Raw genomic sequence first — 20423 nt, forward strand, 5'->3', positions numbered from 1 at the left:
GAAGTCTCTTCTAGAGAAAAGGAAGTCTGATGATTTAGGAGGTAGAAAACAAGACCTAAGAGGAACAAACATTGATGGAATTCAGACGATTCAACTCAGAGGAAAAAAAATATGACACGATGGGTCACTAATTCGGGCAAGTTTATTATGAGTTATTTTGCATATAGGATACTGACCATCTGGTTTCCCTTTCCTGAGCACAGAGAGGAAATGACTTCCAATTGCATCAGGAAGGATTTTGGTTGGAAATTAAGCAAGAGCTTCCAGATGCTGAAGGTTATTAAATACGGGCCCCCGAGAGGCCACGGCATCACCTCTTTGGAAAGGAGTTGGGGAATGACAACTACTGTCCGTCCAGGCCATTTAGGAGCAATCTGAGCGGAGGAAACAGAGATCCTATCTCTGAAAAGCTTTCTGCCCTATTTGTTGGGCTAAACGCACCTCTTAGAGTAGCAAACCTCATCTCTAGGCTTCCAGAATACTCTTCCGATCTCACCTACCCAGACTCTTCCTAGAGGCAGAAAAGGGAAGTTAGCTGGTGGTGACCTTCACTCTGTCGTGGGTGAGTCTTGGCACCTGCAGCGTGTCCGGACCCGCAGCCCCAGTTTCCCCATCTGGAGCTGCCCTCTTGGAGATAAACATGTTGATGAACAGCTGGCTCTATGAGCCAGCTGTTGTTTTTGTCCAGCTGGCTTCCTGTCCCCTGCACCTGAATCTGGAATCTGCTTCCCTAATTACAGGAGAGGGTGCCCAGTGTAGGTTACAATACCCTGTGCCCTGTCCACTGTGATGGGTCCAGGGGTGGGTGTGTATAAGCCAATCAGAGCTTTACCCGGAGGGCCCTACTGAAGATGCTGGAGAAAGGTCTTGTTTTCCTTTCTGAAGGCAAGTCAGCCACAGGGGAGTCCGTAACTGCCTGAAGCCCTGACTTCACCACCAGGAGAAAGCTATTGATATAAAAATTGCCCAAACTGTGAGAGGCTGAAAGGACAGACGTTGAGAGAACCCTCAGATGCCCAAATCAGTCCCGAAGCCAGCCCCCACCTTGCTACTTGCCCTTGAGTCTCCTTGAGTTTCATAAGTCAAAAGAATACTTTTTTTTCCCCCTTAAGCTAATTTGTGTTCAGTTTCTGTCATTTGCAACCCAAATGCCCCAGTGAACAGGAATAGCGGTGAGGTCCTGAGGATGTGGATGCTAGAAAGAGCCAAGGCACAGAAGACAGACCCAAGCTATTGTGCATTAGAAATACCTATCAGCAGGAGTTCCCATTGTGGCACAGCAGAAACATACCCAACTAGGAACCAAGAGCTGGCAGGTTCGATCCCTGGCCTCGCTCACTGGGTTGGGGATCTGACGTTGCCGTGAGCTGGGGTGTAGATTGCAGACACAGCTTGGATCCTGCTTCGCTGTGGCTGTGGTGTAGGCCAGCAGCTGCAGCTTCAATTAGACCCCTAGCCTGAACTTCCATATGCCGTGGGTAAAAAACAAACAAACGGAAAAAGAAATATCTATCAGCAAGATCTAGTCACACCTCAGGGAAGAGAAGAGACAAGGACTGAAAGAGGAGGGAGATTGGTGACAGGAAGCTGGCAGAAGGCAGGGCACCACCTGGGTGAATTTGCAGAGGCTTCAAACGTGCCCCTAAGAACAGCAGTACGGGAGTTCCCTGGTGGCACAGCAGGTTAAGGATTGGGCATTGTTACTGCAGTGGCTCGGGTTGCTGTGCTACAGGTTTGATCCCTGGCCCAGGAACTGCTGCCTGTGCCAGGTGCAGCCAAACAAACAAACAAAAAAAACCCAGCAGCAGTACCTAATGTGGGGTTTTACATGCTTGCTGCATGCTGGACAAAGGGACTGCTCCCTAGGACCATTAATTTCGGGCCAAGTTCTCCCACGTGGAAGCAGCCTATATTTATAGCAGGTGGAAGGGAGGTGATGCATCCAGAAGAAGGGGTGGAGGGACGTAGTTGGGTCCCTGTCAGACAGAGATAAGGAACAAGCCCAAGAGGCAGAGCACAGAGGAGAATCCTTCGAGGGAGAAACCAAGAATTCTGGTCGGAGCCCATCATGAGAAGGTAAAAGCCGTGGGCCATCGGCAGAAATCCAGGCGTGCCCTTTCAATTTCCACGGGGACCAGAACGGGTAGTTGAGTCACTGTTCTCTCGATGGCATGGGACCCGGAGATGCCAGAAGACACCTGGGAGACAAGGGGCCAGAGGAGACATTGAAAGGAGGACCAAATGAGCTCTTCAGGTGTCAGGATGTATTCTGCTCCAAGGCAGGTGTGTGCACACAAGTCACTAAGGCGTTTCCTTTGATGGCATAACGTGGCATGATGGTGACCCAGGACCCGGCCACCAGCCTCCATTCACGATGTTAAACCAAGCAATTTCTCGTTTTGCGTGGAGCTTTTTTTAAAATCAAAGGATATGCAGCAACAGAAGAAGTTTTCTCCGCATCTTTAGGGGAAGCGAGCAGGATCCAGCAGCAAACGGAACCTGTGGACAGGACTGCATCCACAAGCCAACACAATTACCACATCTAAATTGAAGAATGGGGGGAAAAAATCAGTTCTCAGAATGAAATTGATCTAGGCAAAAATTGCCGAAGACACTGTTTTAAGGAACAAGCTACCTTTTTTACCATGCTAAGCTTATTCTGTTTTAACCATTATGTTTTAACAAAGAAGACAATGTGAGAGAAACTAAACTTCCATTAAGTCGTTTCAAACACCCCCGATTCATATTTACTAATAATGATGATTTCCAAAAGCTCATTCCTGCCACCAAGAGCGGGCGCACAGCGGGAAAACGTCATGCGTGGAGAAATCTCCGTGAGTAATTGCCTGTCAGCGTGGCGTATTAAAGAGAAGCAGCAAGATTACAAGACGATGCTTTGGTCCCCTGTCTGACTTGAAGATGCAAAGCAGAAAACTAGGCTTGAGGAGATGCTTTTAGACTTGTGAGTTTACATGAAGTTTGGGGATCTTAACCCCTAAGGAGGGGCTTGGAGGGTGACACAGAAGCCCGGAAAACGTGCACCAAACTTTTTCATAAATACAGATTTTTTTTTTTTTTAAAAGGGCCTCACCCACAGCATATGGATGTTCCCAGGCTAGGGGTCAAACTGGAGTGGCAGCCGCTGGCCTATACCACAGCCACAGCCACAGCCACAGCAACATTGAATCCTTAACCCACTGAGCGAGGCCAGGGATCAAACCTGCATCCTCACGGATCCTAGTCAGGTTCGTTCATTGCTGAGCCACAAAGGGAACTCCCCATACATTTGTATTAAGTGCCTTTTTCTAGGAAGAGGATCCATAGAGGAAATATGACCCTCAAACATTTAAGAACCACCAAATAAATGCACTTTTACGAGTGCTGTCCAATAGAACTTTCTGGAGTAATGGAACTATTTTATATTGGCACAGTCCAAAATGGTAGCCATGAGCCACATGGATAATGCATGCATAAAATGTAGCTGGTGCAACTGACAGAATGAATTTTTAAATTTTATTTCATTTTAATTGATTTGAAGTTTAATTTTAAAAAGCAAAACGGTAGGGATTAAAAAACAGATCAATGCGTACCAGGATCTAAGGGTCAGGAGAAGGTTGACCACAAAGGATCAGCCGGATGGAATAATTTAAAGTGATGAAACTCTTGTGCATTTTGATTGGAGTGCCATTACTTGACTCTCTGGGTTTTCAAAGCTCCTGGAAGCCTACATCCAAAAAAGTGATTTATTTTATGCAGGTTGAAAATGAAATTTTTAAAGATATGTGCAACTAGTCTACTTGGGGTTAGTGGCTACTGTACTGGTTGTGCATCAATAGGCCATTACTTTTATGTTTTTGCTTTTTAGGGCCACACCTGCAGCATATGGACGTTCCCAGGCTAGGCGTCAAAGCAGAGGTGCTGCTGCCAGCCGATGCCACAGCCCCAGCAACACCGGATCCAAGTCCTATCTGTAACCTGTGCCACAGCTTGCAGCAACGCTGGATCCTTAACCCACTGAGCGAGGCCAGGGATCAAACTGAAACCTCATGTAAAAAAGAAAAAAAAAAAAATGGAGTTCCCATCATGGCTCAGTGGTAATGAACCCAACTGGTATCCATAAGGATGCATGTTCAATCCATGGCCTCGCTCAGTGAGTTAAGGATTCAGGGTTGCCGTGAGCTGTGGTGCAGGCTGCAGGTGCAGCTTTGATTTGACTCCCAGCCTGGGAACTTCCATGTGCTGCAGGTGCAGCCCTAAAAAAGACAAAACAAACAAATGAACATTAAAAAAAAAAAAAAAACCCGAATCATCATGGATATTAGTCGGGTTTGTTACCACTGAGCCACATCGGGAAATTCAAGGCCATCACTTTAAAAGAAACTATGGGAGTTCCCACTGTGGCTCAGCAGGAACTTAGGCCCATCCCAGCTCAGTGTGACCTCGTCTTAATTTAATCACATCTGCAAAGATCATATCCCCCCCAAAGACCATATTCACAGGCCACAGGAATTGAATGCATCTTTTTAGGGGAGACGACTCAGCTCACAAAAGACCCCAATCACTGTTGGGACAGAATCTCTTTCCTGGGAAAGAACATTCCTGCCCAGGTATGGCTTCGCCTTGGACTTATCTTTCATGTCCTGTGTGTGCGTGTGCGTGTGCGTGTGTGTGTCTGTGTGTGTGTGTTTTCCACTGCCGTATTTTCACCGTGACATGGCGTGTCCTGTCCATGCAGAGAGTGGGGCCCGGCCAGTGACCACCTTCACCAAACCCTTGGCCTTCACGACAACTCCCCTTCATTAGCCAAGGGCAGTCCTTGAGGCAGAGAGGTGGCCTCTCCCAGCTGGTGGCCCTTGAGCTGGTTGGCAGAACGCTGAGCACAGGGACACACGGGGATGTCTTAGGATGAGAGAAACTGGGTTTGATTCTCAAGCCTCTTATTACAGGGGCCCCGGAAGGAGTTACTTCACTTTTTGAGTCTTAATTTCCTCACCAGTCACATGTGACTGTCATACCTACTTCTTCTTTGTTGATCATTAAATAATAGAGCTATTGAGTATTTAGCAGCTAATCGATCAATTGTTTTCTTATCTTTTGGCTGCACCTGTGGCATCGGGGAGTTCCCCTGACAGAAACTGAATCGGAGCCGCAGCGGTGACCCGAGCCACTGCAGTGACAGCGCTGGATACTTAACCTGTGGCCCCGCAAGAGAACTCTCAATCAATGTTGTTTTCTAAGTCTTTCCCTTCGTGGCTATTTTCTTTTTGGTTTTTTCACACACAGGGGGGTCTTATACTATAAAAATCCTTCCTATTAATATAAAAATGAAGAAAATCGTGAAAGGTAAATTAAAATAGTGTAATTCCCTCACCCAGAGATAATAATTATTTAAATGTGTATGCATTCCTTTACAGTCTTTTTTAATGCATATATTTATGTATACTATTTCTGCAAAATTGGTTTCATTCTGTACATATTTGTTTTGTAAACATTCTCACTTAACAAGATGGTACATTTTCATACTTAATTAAATGGTTTTCTAAAGCATGGTTTATAAGGGCTGCAGAATAATCCATCATGGAGATAACATATTTCTTCAATTAATCATCTTTTGTCATCAGAGTTCCCTTCATGACTCAGCGGTTAACAAACCCTACTAGGATCCATGAGGATGTGGGTTCGATCCCTGGCCTCGCTTATTGGTTGGGGATCCAGTGTTGCAGTGAGCTGTGGTGTAGGTCGCAGACACAGCTCAGATCTGGTGTTGCTGTGGCTGTGGCTGTGGCCGGCAGCTGTAGCTCCAATGTAACTCCTAGCCTGGGGACTTCCATATGCTGTGGGTGTAGTGCTAAAAAGGAAAAAAAAATCGAAGAGAACTTTCTCGTGTGTGTGTGTGTGTGTGTGCGCGCGCGTGTGCGTGTGCGTGTGCGTGTGCGTGTGCGTGTGTGTGTGTGTGTGTTTTAATCAGGCCCACAGCACGCACAAGTTCCCAGGCCAGGGATCAAACCTGTGGCACAGCAGTGACAATGTGAGGTCCTTAACCCACTGAGCTGCCAGGAAACTCCATAGGAGGAACTTTCTTCTCTTCTCTTGACAGAGCGCAGCCACCTGCCTTCTGCCTACATCTGGGCCATGGCGCTCGCTGGCCTCCCCCTGAACAGATGGGGTTCAGGCCCTCCACTCAGATTCCAGGTCCCAGCCTCTCTTGTTGCTCAAGGGTGTTTCTCCTAGAAACGTCCTCTCCTGCATCTTCTCAGCTCGACACCGGATCTGGATCATCCCTAACACCAGGCGAACAGGCATGGATTTAACTCCTGTGTTGCTTTTCTGTGACTGTTATCACAAATGACCACAGGCGTCGTGGCTTAAAGCAACACAAACGTGTATCCTCACGCAGCTCTGAGGCCAGGGTCCAGCACGGGTTTTACTAACGTCATGGTGTCAGGAGGGTGGCGTTCCTTCTGGAGGCTCTGGGGAGGAACCCATTTCCTTCCCCTCTCCGGCCCCTCTCTTATGAAGGCTGCTGGGGTCTCATCACCACCTAGATAAGCCAGGCTGTCATCCCCATGTCAAAACCCTCAATCATGTCTACGACGGCGCCTTTTGTCATGAAGGGGGACGTGCTCGCATCTTTGGGTGATCCTTATCCTGCCAAGCACGTCTTCCATCTTCTCTCTCAGAACCCGCTCCTGGTGGACCTTTGTCCCACCAGGGTCCAAGTCTCTTGTGATCTCCATGGCGCCACATCTGTGGTCAGGTCTCAGCCCTGCTGCGCCCTGATGTCTTTGATACATTTGACCAGCTGATCGGTATCTCCTTCATCCTTTCAGGATGCCAGACTTTTCTTTTCTTTTCTTTTCTTTTTTCTTTTCTTGACTGCATCTGCAGCATATGGAAGTTCCCAGGCTAGGGGTAGAATGGAGCTATAGCTACCAGCCTGCAGTACAGCCACCAGCCTACACCACAGCCGCAACAATGCAGGATCCAAGCTGCATCTATGACCTACACCATAGCTCCCAGCAAGGCCATATCCTTAAGCCACTGAACAAGGGCAAGAATCAAACCTGCATTCTCATGGATATTAGTTGGGCTCATTATCACTGAGCCATAATGGGAACTTCCTAGGATGCCAGAATTTCTTGGTTTTTCCCCTTACTTCATTGGCTCCTCCTCCTCCATCTCTCTTGGTAAATCCTGCCCCTCCCCTGACCACTGTGTAACCCCAGGACTCACTTCTTTATCTGCACCGACTCCCTGAGGGACCTCATCTGGTCCCATGGCACGAAAGACACATTTACTGATGAAGCCCAAATCTATGTTCCCAGCCCCAGCCTCTCCACTGAGCTTCCAGAGCCAGGCCACTCCTCCTGGATCGGCTTCTCCAATGTGGCATGTCCAAAGCCAAACTCAAGGTCACTCCAGCTCTCCCTCTCCAACATTGTTTTGGCATGTCCAAGGCCAAACTCAAGGTCACTCCAGCTCCCCCCTCCAACATTGTTTCACTAGCTCAGCCAATGGTATAGGAAACCCAGATGCTCAGGCAAGAATCATGGATTCACCTTGATTCTCCTCTTTCCCTCAAAACCAACATCTGATACATCAGCAAGTCCTGAAAGCGCCTTTTACCACCCATCGCTAAATGACTCTCCACCCTGGCTTCTCTCCTGGGTTGCTGCAGGGACCCCCAAGTCACTGAATTACCGACCTTCCTGCTTCTCGTCCTGCCCTACAGTCTGTTTCCCACTCAGAAGTCAGCATGTATATATAACAAATGATTCATTCTTGTGCTCAAATCCTCCAACCTAGATATACACCCCAAAGTGAGATCAGGGACTCAGAGACTTGAACAGCAGTGTTCACAGCAGCATCATTCACGAGAGCCAGGAGGTGGAAAGATCTGAAACGTCCACTGATGGGACAATGGATGATCAAAATGTGGTCCATCCGTACAATGGAATATTATTCAGCCTTAAAAAGGAATGAAATTCTGGAGTTGCCTTGTGGTGCAGCAGGTTAAGGGTCTGGTGTTGTCATTACAGGGGCTCGGGTCACTGCTGTGGTACAGGTTCGATCCCTGGCCCAGGGAACTTCTACCTGCTGCAGGCATGGTCAAAAAAAAAAAAAAAAAAAGTTAGGGTTCCCATTGTGGCAGAGTGGAAACGAATCTAACTAGTATCCATGAGGATTCAGGTTTGATCCTTGGTCTCCATCAGTGGATTGGGGATCTGGCATTGCCATGAGCTGTGGTGCAGGTCACAGATGAGGCTTGGATCCTGTGTTGCTGTGGCTGTGGTGTAGGCCAGCAGCTGCAGCTCTGATTCGACCCCTCGCCTGGGAACCTCCATGTGTTGAGGGTGCGGCCCTAAAAAGCAAAAACAGAAAAAGAAAAAAAAAGGAATGAAATTCTGACTTGTTACAACATCAACAAACCTTAAAAACATTATGCAGAGTAAAAGAAGCCAGACACTGAAGAACAAATATCCTACGAACCCACTCACAGGAGGTGCACAACAGAGAAATTTCTAGAGACAGGAAAGAGAATAGAGGTTGCTGGGGGGAGGCGGGGGAGGGAGTGCAGTTAGTGTTTAATGGAGAGAGTTTTAATTTGGAAAGATGAACAAATGCTGGACACGGATAGTGGTGACAGTTGCACAGCAACATAAATGTGCGTAAGCCCACTGAACAGTGCACTTTAAAAAATTAAAGTAGGATTATATTTTGTGGATCCTTCACCATCATTTAAAAAAAAAAAATTAGCACTTCTCTCCAGGGACTGTCCCAGGGAGCCTCCAGGGGAGACATGAGGAAAGGCCTCAAATAACAGTCAACGTTGAAAGGGCATTGAAAAAAAGAAGAACACAAACAATAGGACTGAAAAAAACCTCGTGGAAAGAAAACCAAAAACATCAGACTGAGGCTGTTGGCGCTACGGGCTGCTCATTTGTCGATGTATTCATTCATTGAGCAGCTATTGACTAAGGACCCGCCACGTGTCACAGGTGGTGTGAGATGGGCAGAAGCACACACACCAGACCTGGTCCCTCTCACCCCAGCCTTGGAGGCCAGAGGCTGGATGCTGTGTGTGCAGCCCAGGCCCCCTTCAGAAATGAAATGAGTCACTTTCTTCTCTTTTTTTTTTTTTTTTTTTTGTCTTTTGTCTTTTTAGGGCCACACCTGCAGCATAAGGAAGTTCCCAGACCAGGGGTCGAATCAGAGCTGCAGCTGCCGACCTTCCCCACAGCCACAGCAACACCAGATCCAAGCCGAGTCTGTGATCTACACCACAGCTCGCAGCAACACCGGATCCTTAACCCACTGAGCAAGGCCAGGGATCAAACCCACGTCCTCATGGATACTAACCACTGAGCCATGACAGGAACTCCAGAAATGAGTCCCTTTCTACCAACCACCGGGAGGGGTGGCAAGGATGGCACTCAGCTCTGTCTCTCTCCAAGCATCGCCAAGGCCGTCACCAAGCCCAAAGTCATGCATCCCACCTGAGGACGGCCCACGTCCATGATGGGGTCTAGATCCCTGGCCAGGAAGCTCATCCCCAAGAAGCCACTCCAGCTCCAGGACCCCAGGGCATGAGCCGAGGCCTGTGTCCAGCTGTATCACAGCCCCACTCCTCCTTTGGCCCCATCCCGTTTCGCCTGCTCCCCCGAAGGGTTGATCTGGAACATTCTTCCCAGTACCTTCCTGCACACAAATCTCCTTCCCAGAATCTGCTTCTCGGCGAACTCGACCGAAGACAAAGGGAAAGCAACACAAAGTCCCTAAATAATGAGAAATCAAAGAGTTCCCATTGTGGCTCAGTGGTAACAAACCCAACTGGTATCCACGAGGATGCAGGTTCAGTCCCTGGTCCCGCTCAGAGGGTTAAGGATCCTGTGTTACTGTGGCTGTGGTGTAGGCCAATAGCTACAGCTCCCATCCAACACCTAGCCTGGGAACCCCATATGCTGCAGGTGTGGCCCTAAAAAGACCAAAAAAAAAAAAAAAGGTAATAATAATAATGAGAAGTCCAAAATCTGAGTGCTCCTCTCCAGGAGGGGGAAGAAACCGTTCCCCTGTTTTTCGGGGTCCATGCAGACATTATCTGAAACATGAAGAAAGGAAAGGACTTCTAGTGGCCGCAGGTGGGAAGGCCTGGCACCAGAAGGGACAGACCTGACACAGATGAGACGCCAGGGAGGACCTGGTGCAGCCCAGAGACGGTGGGGCGCCTGCGGGGGGCCGCGCCGGGGTCTGCCAAGGGGAGCAGCAGGGAAAGGCCGGCCTTACAGACCCGACCTCAGGCCAGACCCAGAGGCCCTTCTGGATGAGCTGTGACGACATTCTCCAGACAACAAAGTCATGGAAGGTGTTAGGATCTGAGGAAAATCTGGAACTTTGGAGAAAAACGATGGGAAAATGACGTGTACTCAGAGCAGAGGTCTGTGGGGTGGAGAAAGTTACCTGACGAGATAAACTGGGGACGCAACAGCCACCCTGTCCCCTAAATGCTTCCTTTGCTGAGTTCCATACGGACACACAGAGGGACCTGCAGGGCAAAAAGGGGAGGCATTATTCCTGATACCCCTTTTCCCAGATGACGATTCAGACAAAGACGCAGAGCAAGGTTAAGCAATTTGTCCAAGGTCAACGATTTGTAGATTTATATTCCTGCTGGGCAAGAGGGCCGTGGCAGAGCACACTTAACGGGAACGTTGACAGAATGCGTAAGTACATGGACTTCCCGGGAGCGTTAAGGATTCTTCACAGTCCTCCAGATCCTTCATGTCACAAATAAAAACTCCGAGGGAGTTCCCATTGTGGCTCAGCGGGTTAAAGACCCCACGTAGCCCCTGTGAGGACACGGCTTCCATCCCTGGCCTTGCTCAGGGGGAGAAGGACCCTGCGTTGCTGCGAGCTGTGGTGTAGGTCGCAGAGGCTTGGGTCTAGCGGTGCAGTGACTGTGGTGTAGACCTCAGCTGCAGCTCTAATCCAACTCCCAGCCCAGCACTTCCCTATGGCCTTAAAAAGGAAAAAGAAAAAAAAAAAAAAACTACTTGGATTCAGAAGTCACTCAAGATGGCAGAGCTATTAGAACTGGACTCAGTTCCAATTCTCAGGAATTCGCAGGGCTGAGCAGCTACGGAAAGTTCTTCATCAGTGACATAGTGGGACTTGGTTTGACTCCTCCTCTGGGTTTAGACCAGTTTTATATACAGTGCACTTGGCCTGGTCCCGCACGGCTAGTGAACAGGAGCTGCAGTGACGATGGCTGCCCGCAGTGTGCTCCATTGTGACCCAGAAAATTTTTGCTGTGGTCCACTCCTGCCTGAGATGGCATCAGATTACGACCTTTGCATCATGACGTCTGGTGAGCTGAGGCCCCCTCGAGAGCACATGGACCTGTCATGGCCCCAGGTCACTCAGCTGTCCAGCCTCATCCCCCCCTATTCTGTACCACGCGTGTGGTCCCAGCAGCAAAGAACCCCCAGTCACTCGAGCCACCAAGTTGCCATGATCCAGTGCCTTTGAACATGCTGTGTGTGTTTCCTGCTTCCTGATTTCCTCAGCTCTGCCAGGGAAATCCTACTGCTTTAAGACTCGACTTTTGGAGTTCCTGTCGTGGCACAGTGGTTAACGAATCCAACTAGGAACGATGAGGTTGCAGGTTTGATCCCTGGCCTTGCTCAGTGGGTTAAGGATCTGGCGTTGCCCTGAGCTATAGTGTAGGTCACAGATGTGGCTTGGGTCCAGGGTTGCTGTGGCTGTGGTGTAGCCTTCAGCTGCAGCTCTGATTTGACCCCTAGCCTGAGAATCTCCATATGCCTCGGGGAGTGGCCCAAGAAAAGGCAAAAAGAAAAAAAAAAAAAAAAAGACTCAACTCTTTAAAAAATCTACACCTGGAGTTCCTGCTGTGGTGCAGTAGCTTAAGAGTCCAACTGCAGTGGCTCAATCCCTGAGGAAGGGCGGGTTTGATCCCTGGCCTGGCACAGTGTGTTAAAGGGTCAGGCGTTGCCACAGCAGCTCGGATTCAATCCCTGGCCCAGGAAATTCCATATGCCCCAGGTGTGGCCATAAAAGCAAACAGAAAAACTACACCTGTGTTTATAGCATCTACAATAGCCAAGAGGTGGAACTGAGCCAAATGCCCATCAAAGAATGAATTATACACACAGTGGAATACTATTCAGCCTTCAAAAGAGAGGAAATTCTGATGCCTGCTACATCATGGATGGACCTTGAATATATTATGCAAAGTGAAATAAGCCAGTCACAAACAGACAAACACCATATGATTCCACTTGTATGAGGGCCCCAGAGCAGCCAAATACACAAGGACAGAAGGTAGAAGGGCGGTTGCCAGGTGGGGGAGGAGGAGGCAACTGGGAGGAGTTAGTGTTTAATGGGCACAGAGTTTCCATTCCGGAAGATGAAAAAGTTCTAGAAATTGATTTCACAACAACATGAAAACACTTAACACAACCGAACTGTCCATTTGAACATGGTTAAAATGCGGAGTTCCCCATGGCTCACTGGGTTAAGGATCCAGCGTTGTCACTGCTCTGGAACGGGTTTGATCCCTGGCATGCCGTGGGTGCTGTTAAAAAAGAAAAGAAATGGTTAAAATGGTAAAATATTGGATGGAACCCACACCACAGCAGTGACAAAACCAGATCCTTAACCTGCTGAGCCACAAGGGAACTCACAAAATGGTTAATTTTGTTATGTGCATTTTACCACGAATTAGGATAAAAATATATTTTTAAAAAGTCCATCCTCTGCAAAGTCTTCTTTATGTCCTCATGTGACGGGATCCTCTCCCCCCAGGCCTCTTTAAAGTCTTCTGGACACACTTCTTCTGCTGATGCACTGACCATCACCAGCACGAAACTACTTCTTCTTTTCTCTCTCTCTTTTTTATTTTATTGCTTTTTAGGGCCACACCCATGGCATATGGAGGTTCCCAGGCGAGGGGTCGAATCAGAGCCACTACTGCTACCTACGCCACAGCCACAGCCACAGCCACAGCAGTGTGGGATCTGAGCCACGTCTGCTACCTACATCACAGCTCACGGCAATGCCTGATTCTTAACCACTGAGCAAGACCAGGGATCGAACCCACATCCTCATGGATACTAGTCTTGTTCATCACCACTGAGCCACAATAGGAACTCCTCCTTTTTTTTTCCTGGAACTACTTACCAAGGTACTTCTTTCAAAAATGAGGGACAGCTGGAGGGGAGAATGACCTGACACCTTTTGATCTCCATGGCCACGGCCCCTCCGCAGTTGCAGGCACAGGGCCAGGCAGTGATTGCTGATCAATTAGGATCCTAAGTAGGACATTACCATGAGCTGTCGAGCCTTCCCCAGCTCTTTGGTATAATCACGGGTCCATGGAGATGCAACCTGATGTCTCTACAACTGACAAGCCATTTGTAAAGAATTGGCTTGACAGATTGAACACTTTCCCCTTGAAAAATGGAGATGAATAAGAAAATATTGAGCATCCTGAAGCTTGGGATGATTTACAGAGACATTAACGAGAGCCGAGCCCTGCCCAGCTCCACTTTGCATTGTTGGCATCTAATTCACCTCCACAGCCTTTCTCCCCTTATCCGGATCTGCAATCCACAAGCCCATAAATATTGCAGTAGCATGTGACCCGGGGGTGTCAGGGGTGTCAGCCTTGGTGATAAAACGTCTGTCGAAGAAGCTGGAGGGTGCGTCCCAGTGAAGGATGGACTGGAGTTGGGACGTGGCAAGTGTTAATTACAGGGCTGGGCTGTGGGATCCAGGGGCAAAGGCAGCCTCGGAGCAGAAGGAAGGACAGAGCAGAAGGAAGGACAGGGCAGAAGAGTCACGGAGGCCAGGAGCCGTCCCTGATGTTCCTGTGCTCTCGGTGTCTGTGCTCTGGGCACGGTATTGAGGTGTTCCTAGGTCCCAGGGGCACAGGTCCCAGTATGCGCAACTCCTGCCCAGCCCTCATGCTACCCGCCCCCGCCCCCAGTCAGCCCCTGGCCTTGGCTTAGAAGGTGAAGAGGAAAGAGCTAGATGGTGGGTAGTCAGTCCAGATGCAAGAGCACAGGGATGCTCAGGGAGCAGGGTGGAGGGGGCGCAGGAGAACCCCAGAGCCAAGGTGACGCAGGGGGCCCAGCACAGTGCAAACAAGACCTCCAGGGGACATGAGACTTTATTTTTTTGTTGTTTGTTTGGGGGGTTTTGGCCATGCTCATGGCAGGCGGAAGTTCCTGGGCCAGGGATCGAGCCCCTGCCACAGCAGTAACCAGAACCGTAACAGGGTCAACACCGGATCCTTAACAACTAGGCCACCAGGGAACTCTGGGAATGAGACTTTAGAAGGGGTCTGAAAGCAAAAGAGTTAGATGGCTTTGCCAATAATGACGCCACGATAACTTACATTGACTGAACATGCACCCAATGCCCTGTGCAGGGCCAAGGATTTTTATTTATTTATTTTTATTTTTGTTATTTATTTATTTATTTATTTTAGGGCCACACAGGTGGCATATGGAGGTTCCCAGGCTAGGGGTCAAATCGAAGCTGCAGCCGCCAGCCTATGCCACAGCCACAGCCACGTGGGATCCCAGCCACATCTGTGACCTACACCACAGCTCACGGCAACGCTGGAGCCTTAACCCCCTGAATAAGGCCAGGGATCGAACCCATGTCCTTATGGGTTTCATTAACCACTGAGCCACAACAGGAACTCCCTCTGGACCAAGGATTTTTAAATGGACTGTCTCATTTAATCCTCCAAGAACTCTGTTTCCTATCCAGGCAATTTGGAGGGCTTGGGAAGTCAAGTGACCTTGACTCGAGACCTTGGAAATCTCAGGACCAACAGTAGGGAGGTGGGAAAGGAACCCTAATAAATCAAAATAAAGAGCGGCCACCCTGGGGCTGGGTAACCATGGAAACTCACGCTAGAGAGGGCCCGGCAGTTGCAGTCATCACCGCAGGCGGAGGGTCGAGAGCTGGGAGCCAAACAGCACCTAGGAATTAGCATTTACATTAGTCAGAGGGAGCTTAGGACGGCAGTGAAGGGGGCAATAGAGGAAGTGGGGGCAAGATGTACTGGTTGCCCTGACCTGGGGTTGCTGCGTGTGGGCAGTGAGGCCAGGCTGGCTGCACCCTGGAGGCCCAGAGACCCAGAGCAGCGGCTGATGGAGGAAAGGCTGGCTCCCATCCCAGGTCCCCTCCCCCACTCTCCAGCAGGACCTTGGCCGTGGGCAGGGGGTGTCTGGATCTGGCAGTTCACAGACATCCACATCCTAGGGGAAAGGAGATGGCAGCTGCTTGGCAAGAATCTTCTGGGGACTCAGCCCTATGTTTCAAGTATCCTCAACCAGCCCGTTCTCCAGAATCTGTAATGAAATCTGCCTGAAATTACAGACTTAATTTTTAATGATCACTCAGTAGAACTTGCGCTGAAAAAGACGAAGTGCATTCCCCGTAGACACGGGGGGAGGAGGGAATACACTCACTCAGATTATCTTAGCCCTGGAGATGCGCCTCGTGAGGGAAGCTCGCGCAGCATCTCACACGCACATGCCTGTAGTGGGATGTGCACTGAACCCTGCCCACCCACACCCGAGCAGAGGTCACAACTGCACCGGGGACCTGCTCCTTGGCCCTGAAACTCCATGCCACGGGGCAGCTGGGGGGAAAAAAAAAGAAAGGGACCTGGGCTCCACCCTCAAGGTACTCACAGTTTCAGGGGCCACCCATCAGGAAGGCAAGTGGAGTGCAGGAGCGCAGCGGAGGGTCATTGTCTGGATTTGGGGGCACCCAGATCTTGCAGGCAGGGAGCAACTTTGAGATGCCAGCAATGCTGGAAGTAAGACCAGGGAGGGAAAGAGAAAGGACGGTTTATGGTCCCTCTGGGGTGAAGAGCATCATCCTGCTGGGGACACTGGGAGCCAGGGTGGGATGTCTGAAGGATGGGAAGGCGGGCACTGATGCACCAACTCCCACCAGTCATGGGCAAAGCCCACTCCCAAAGCCTCTAGTGCCACCAGTCATGGGCAAAGCCCATTCCCAAAACCTCTAGTGCCCTGGCACTTGCCACCTGCCACACAGGTGACAGCCAGCTCCATGGGCAAGCAGAATCCTTCTGTTGTGGAATGGCCATGCTGGCAGTGGGCCCCTGGCCAGTCGGCACGGGGAAGGTAAAGAAGAAGGGACGTGGCTGAGACACTCGTAGTGTCCGCCAGAGGGTCGCGTCCTTCCCTGCGGTTATTTTTAAGGGGGTTGCCTTGCCTCTCAAACTGAAATGTAAACACATTCCAAGGATAAAGGCCTCCTACACCTCTTGGTATCCAGTCATGTGTATTGCCTCCCATTTGACTGATCCCCGGTAACCAGTGTCAGACCAGAAAGATTACACACCTAACCTTCCCCAAGGACTCTGGGCTGTGAGATCACAGAGGAGGAAACAGACTCAGAGGGTCAGGGATGCCGCGCAGGGTCCGTGGTGTTGCGTGCACACACCCAGGCGAGATTTGTTCATGCAGATGTCTACGTGAACAGAGCCGCCTGGAGTTGTGCAGTGTGCAGCCTGGGCAACTGTGTGCAGAAGCCATGGGCAAGAAAGGGAGATATGTCACCAAGCTTCCCTCTCCTGGGAAACTGCAGCATAGGAGCCCTCACCTGTTTGCCCCAAAGCCCTGACCCCTGGTCCCTGCCTCCTCCTGGCACAGCCCCGAGGCACTTCATAAAGAAAATCTATCTTAACTCTTTAAGTCCCTGGGGATACTGCTGAGTCATCCAGCTTTATTTCTGCAAGTAACTAAGAAGTAAGCAAGCTGAGCCGGGGGTGTGGCATGAGTCACAATAGGCAAAAGGCAAGAAACAGAAGCAAGAAGCAGAGAGGGGGACGTGAGCAGAAAAAGCAGGGATCTTTGGAAGACGGCAGTGAAGCACTTCTAAGAAGCAAATGAACAGCATAAGGGAAGAGGAAAGATTTAACTAAAGAACTCTGCAGCTTTTGCAGAGAGCTCAGGACTCTGACTCGGGGTCCCTTGGGGCTGTTGTCAGGACCAGCGTGGGGTAAAGCTGGCACCTCTGAATCCTGGAGTGAGTGTGGTGAGGACAGACATCTATAAGAATTTAGCAAAGTCCCAGCGTGACCCTGCATGAACCAACACTCAGACCAAGCGCAGCCAGATCGCTGAGACTCCCGTTTCCGAACAGCTCTCCCTGACAGGGGAGACTGAGGGTCAGAGGTGAGAGGTGAGGATACCAGATGATGTCAGCACATCCCAGGACCACCCTTGGCGATGGTGGCTGTGTGGCCGGGGGGGCACTGGTATCAGCCCTCACTGACCTGCCAGGCGTGGCCCTCAGACCCTCATCTGGAATCAGCCTGGATCTTGCTGGAGGGTGTTTTTTTGGTTTTTGGTTTTCTCTTTCTTAGGACCACACCTGTGGCAGATCCTTGACCCACTGAACAAGGCCAGGAATCGAATCTGCATCCTCATGGATACTAGTCAGGTTCAGGAGCACTGAGACACAACGGGAACTCCTCCGTTGGAAGTTCTTGCCAATATCTTGAAAGATCTTGGCCCAGAATTGTGATCAGATCCCCAGAGCACCCTGCGCACCTCGGACCCGTGCTGCATATGGGAACATCTTCCAAATGAGCATCACAGGCCCCGGGAGGCACCCAGACCGATGCAGCTTCCTGTCTCCCCACGAGTGGACAACCCATGGGATCCACCTCCCATCCCTCACCCACTGGAATATAGCTCTGGAAGGAGTCAGGCCACCCAGAGGTGACATAGGGACACGTCGCAGAGGCTCTGGAAAGCAGCAGAGCGCGTGCCCAGGCTTGGAGAGGGACCAGCCCCCAGCCTGCACATAGATAACCTACTGGGTTAATCCTCCAAGGGCTTCCAAAAAGTCTCTCTCAGACCGTCCAGTCCTCCCGCGTCCGAGCCCACACACACCCCTCTGCCGCTCCACGGGCTCCGGCTTCTAGGGCCCCCCAACCGCTGAGTTTCCTCCCAGCTCAGAGAGCCTCCCGGGGCCCTGGGCCCCTCCCCATGACAGCAAGCACTGCGCTCTTGCTCTGTCACTTTCTTCCCCAGCTGCCTGCAAACCTGCACCGGAAATAAATGTCTCTGCTGTCTCCCACCTCACTCAGACAGGCCTTGGGGCCCCTAGAAGAGTCCTCGTACCATGCACTCCTCGTTGCCAATCGAGGGTCCCCGCCTCTGTCCTTGTCCCAGCTTCTCAGCAACCCTCCTGTGGAACGCAGCCCTCCCCAACCTGCTCAGACCCCCGGCTCTGCGGTTCCCTCCTGTTCGCGTGGATGCACCTACCCAGCGCCTTCTATTGGCTCCTCCTCCGCCGTTTGACCGACCCACGCCTTGGAGGGGTCTGCTCTGAGCCCCGCCCCTTTCTCCCCGCACCACCTTCCCAGGTTATCTCAATCTGTCTTCAGGCTCTAAATGCCTCCTATGTGACCTCTGAGCCTTTATCTCCTGCTCTCTCTCATCTTCCTGGAATTCCAGATGTCCAGATCCAGCTGCCTATTGACGTGGCTCATCAGCTGCCTGAGGACCATCTCAGACTTGGGCCAAACAGAACTACTTCCCTCCCTCACCTGTACTTCCCTGCATCCCTCCACCCCTGTGAGCGCCACCCACCACTCACCCAGGTTCTCAAGCCAAACTCTAGGGGTTCTCATGGCTCCCCCTCTTTTCCTCACTCCCCACTGGCAGCCCAGGACGGAGTCCTGTCCTGTGCCCCGCTCAGTGGGGACCAGGACACCCCAACTGACAGGGACCTCCTAGCGGGAATCCTGCCTCCACTCTTGGCCTCTCCTAGGCTCCTCCCAGGAGAACAGCCGGCAGAAGTCTTGCAAATATTAAAGATGTTCAGGCAGTTCTTACTGCTCTGCAGTAACCTACAGGGCAAAGAATCTGAACAAGAATGCCGATCTCTCTCATATGTGTAGCTGAATCGCTTTCCTGTACCCCTGAAACTAATACAACCTTGTAAAGCAACTCCAGTAAAATAAAAGAAAAATTAAAGTGAGATGTGTTACTACTCTCAGCCTAAAACCCAAAGCTTACAACCACCTTTAGACTGTTTTGAAACCCAGGAGTTCCTGCTGTGGCCCAATGGGATGGGCGCTGTCTCCAGAGCGCTGGGACGCAAGTTCGATCCCCACCCTGGCCCAGTGGGTTAAGGGGCCAGCGTTGCTGCAGCTGCAGCTTGAATCTGATCCCTGGCCCAGGAACTCCATATGCCACAGGGGCAGCCAAGGCCCTAGAATAAACCCCAGCCCTAACCGTGGCCTTCCAGGCCTCAGGCTGTCTTCTTGCTTATAGATTGGTTTGTTTATTGTCTGTCTTAGCGCTTGAAGGAGTGACTAAGCATTGTGTTCACTGAGAAGCACTTCAGTGAATTAAGAATGGGCAAATGTGGAGTTCTCTGGTGGTGCAGACATTCAGGTCACTGCTATGGCACTGGTTCGATCTCTGGTATGATGCAGGCATGGCCAAAAACAAACAAAAACAAAAACAAAAAACAGACAAATGTTTGAATTGACCCAGGGGAATCAAGATAGGAAGTCTCTTTCAAAAACGGGGACCCATAGAGTCTCTTCCATGGCTCGGCAGTAACGAACCCAACGGGTATCCATGAGGATACAGATTCAATCCCTAGACTCGCTCGGGTTAAGGATCCAGCGTTGCCATGAGCTGTGGTGTAGGTCACAGGTGAGGCTCGGATCCCGCATTGCTATGGCTGCGGTGTAGGCTGGTGGCTGCAGCTCCCATTCAACCCCTAAGCTGGGAATTAATTTCCCACGGGTACGGCCCTTAAAAAAAAAAACAAAAGGGCACCCCGAGAGTCTTCTGAGACTTGCTGCCCACAAGAGCAAAGAAATTACCATTCCTCTGTCCCCAAAGACCAAGGCTCAAATGACAGGCATGCCTAGAAGTCCAGTCAAGGATGTTTCCTTCCAATTCCTCCTCTGAATCAATCTCATCGTTGCAATTAGCTCCTTTGACGTTACGGAGTCAACCTGAGCTTGATGGTAAATGGATGACATCAGGAATGATACAGAAGAAGCAGGCCCATTTCACAGTCCTCAAACTTCAGAGAAATGCTTGTTTCAGAGTTCCCTGGTGGCCTGGCCATTAAAGGATCTGGCATTGTCACTGCTGTGGCATGTGTTCGATCCCTGACCCAGGAACTTCTGCGTGCCATGGGGGCGGCCAAAAACAGACAAACAAAAAGTTTGCTCTTTAACCTTTAACCCTCGTGCTGGCCACTTCTCGTGCTGGCTATGTGATGGGTGATGGCTTTACACTCGTGCCAGGGGTCATCTGCCTGGGTTTTCTTTTGTCAAGATTTGAGTTTTGAGCTATGATTTCTCTATAATTATGTCAGGA

General features: G+C 50.4%; 1 long non-coding RNA gene across 2 annotated transcripts; it reads right to left on the reverse strand.

The window, feature by feature from the left end:
• Positions 1-124: 124 nt before the first annotated feature.
• On the reverse strand, positions 125-18331 carry LOC146397136 (uncharacterized). Of its 2 annotated transcripts, XR_014828487.1 has the most exons (7): positions 18198-18331; positions 15729-15850; positions 14942-15011; positions 12529-12592; positions 10459-10543; positions 3591-3724; positions 125-2542 (listed from the first exon to the last, which is right to left on the reverse strand). It is a non-coding gene; the product is annotated as an uncharacterized LOC146397136 (long non-coding RNA). The 2 variants fall into 2 exon arrangements; XR_014828486.1 differs by lacking the exons at positions 125-2542; positions 3591-3724; positions 10459-10543 and adding an exon at positions 15108-15290 and having other exon boundaries at positions 12379-12592.
• Between the last annotated feature and the right edge of the window lie 2092 nt (positions 18332-20423).

Source organism: Sus scrofa, chromosome 14 (assembly GCF_054392235.1).
Source record: "Sus scrofa isolate SSC_HxYL_T2T_F1_AM1 chromosome 14, Sscrofa_HxYL_maternal_Yorkshire_Landrace_v2.0, whole genome shotgun sequence".
Lineage (NCBI taxonomy): Eukaryota > Metazoa > Chordata > Mammalia > Artiodactyla > Suidae > Sus > Sus scrofa.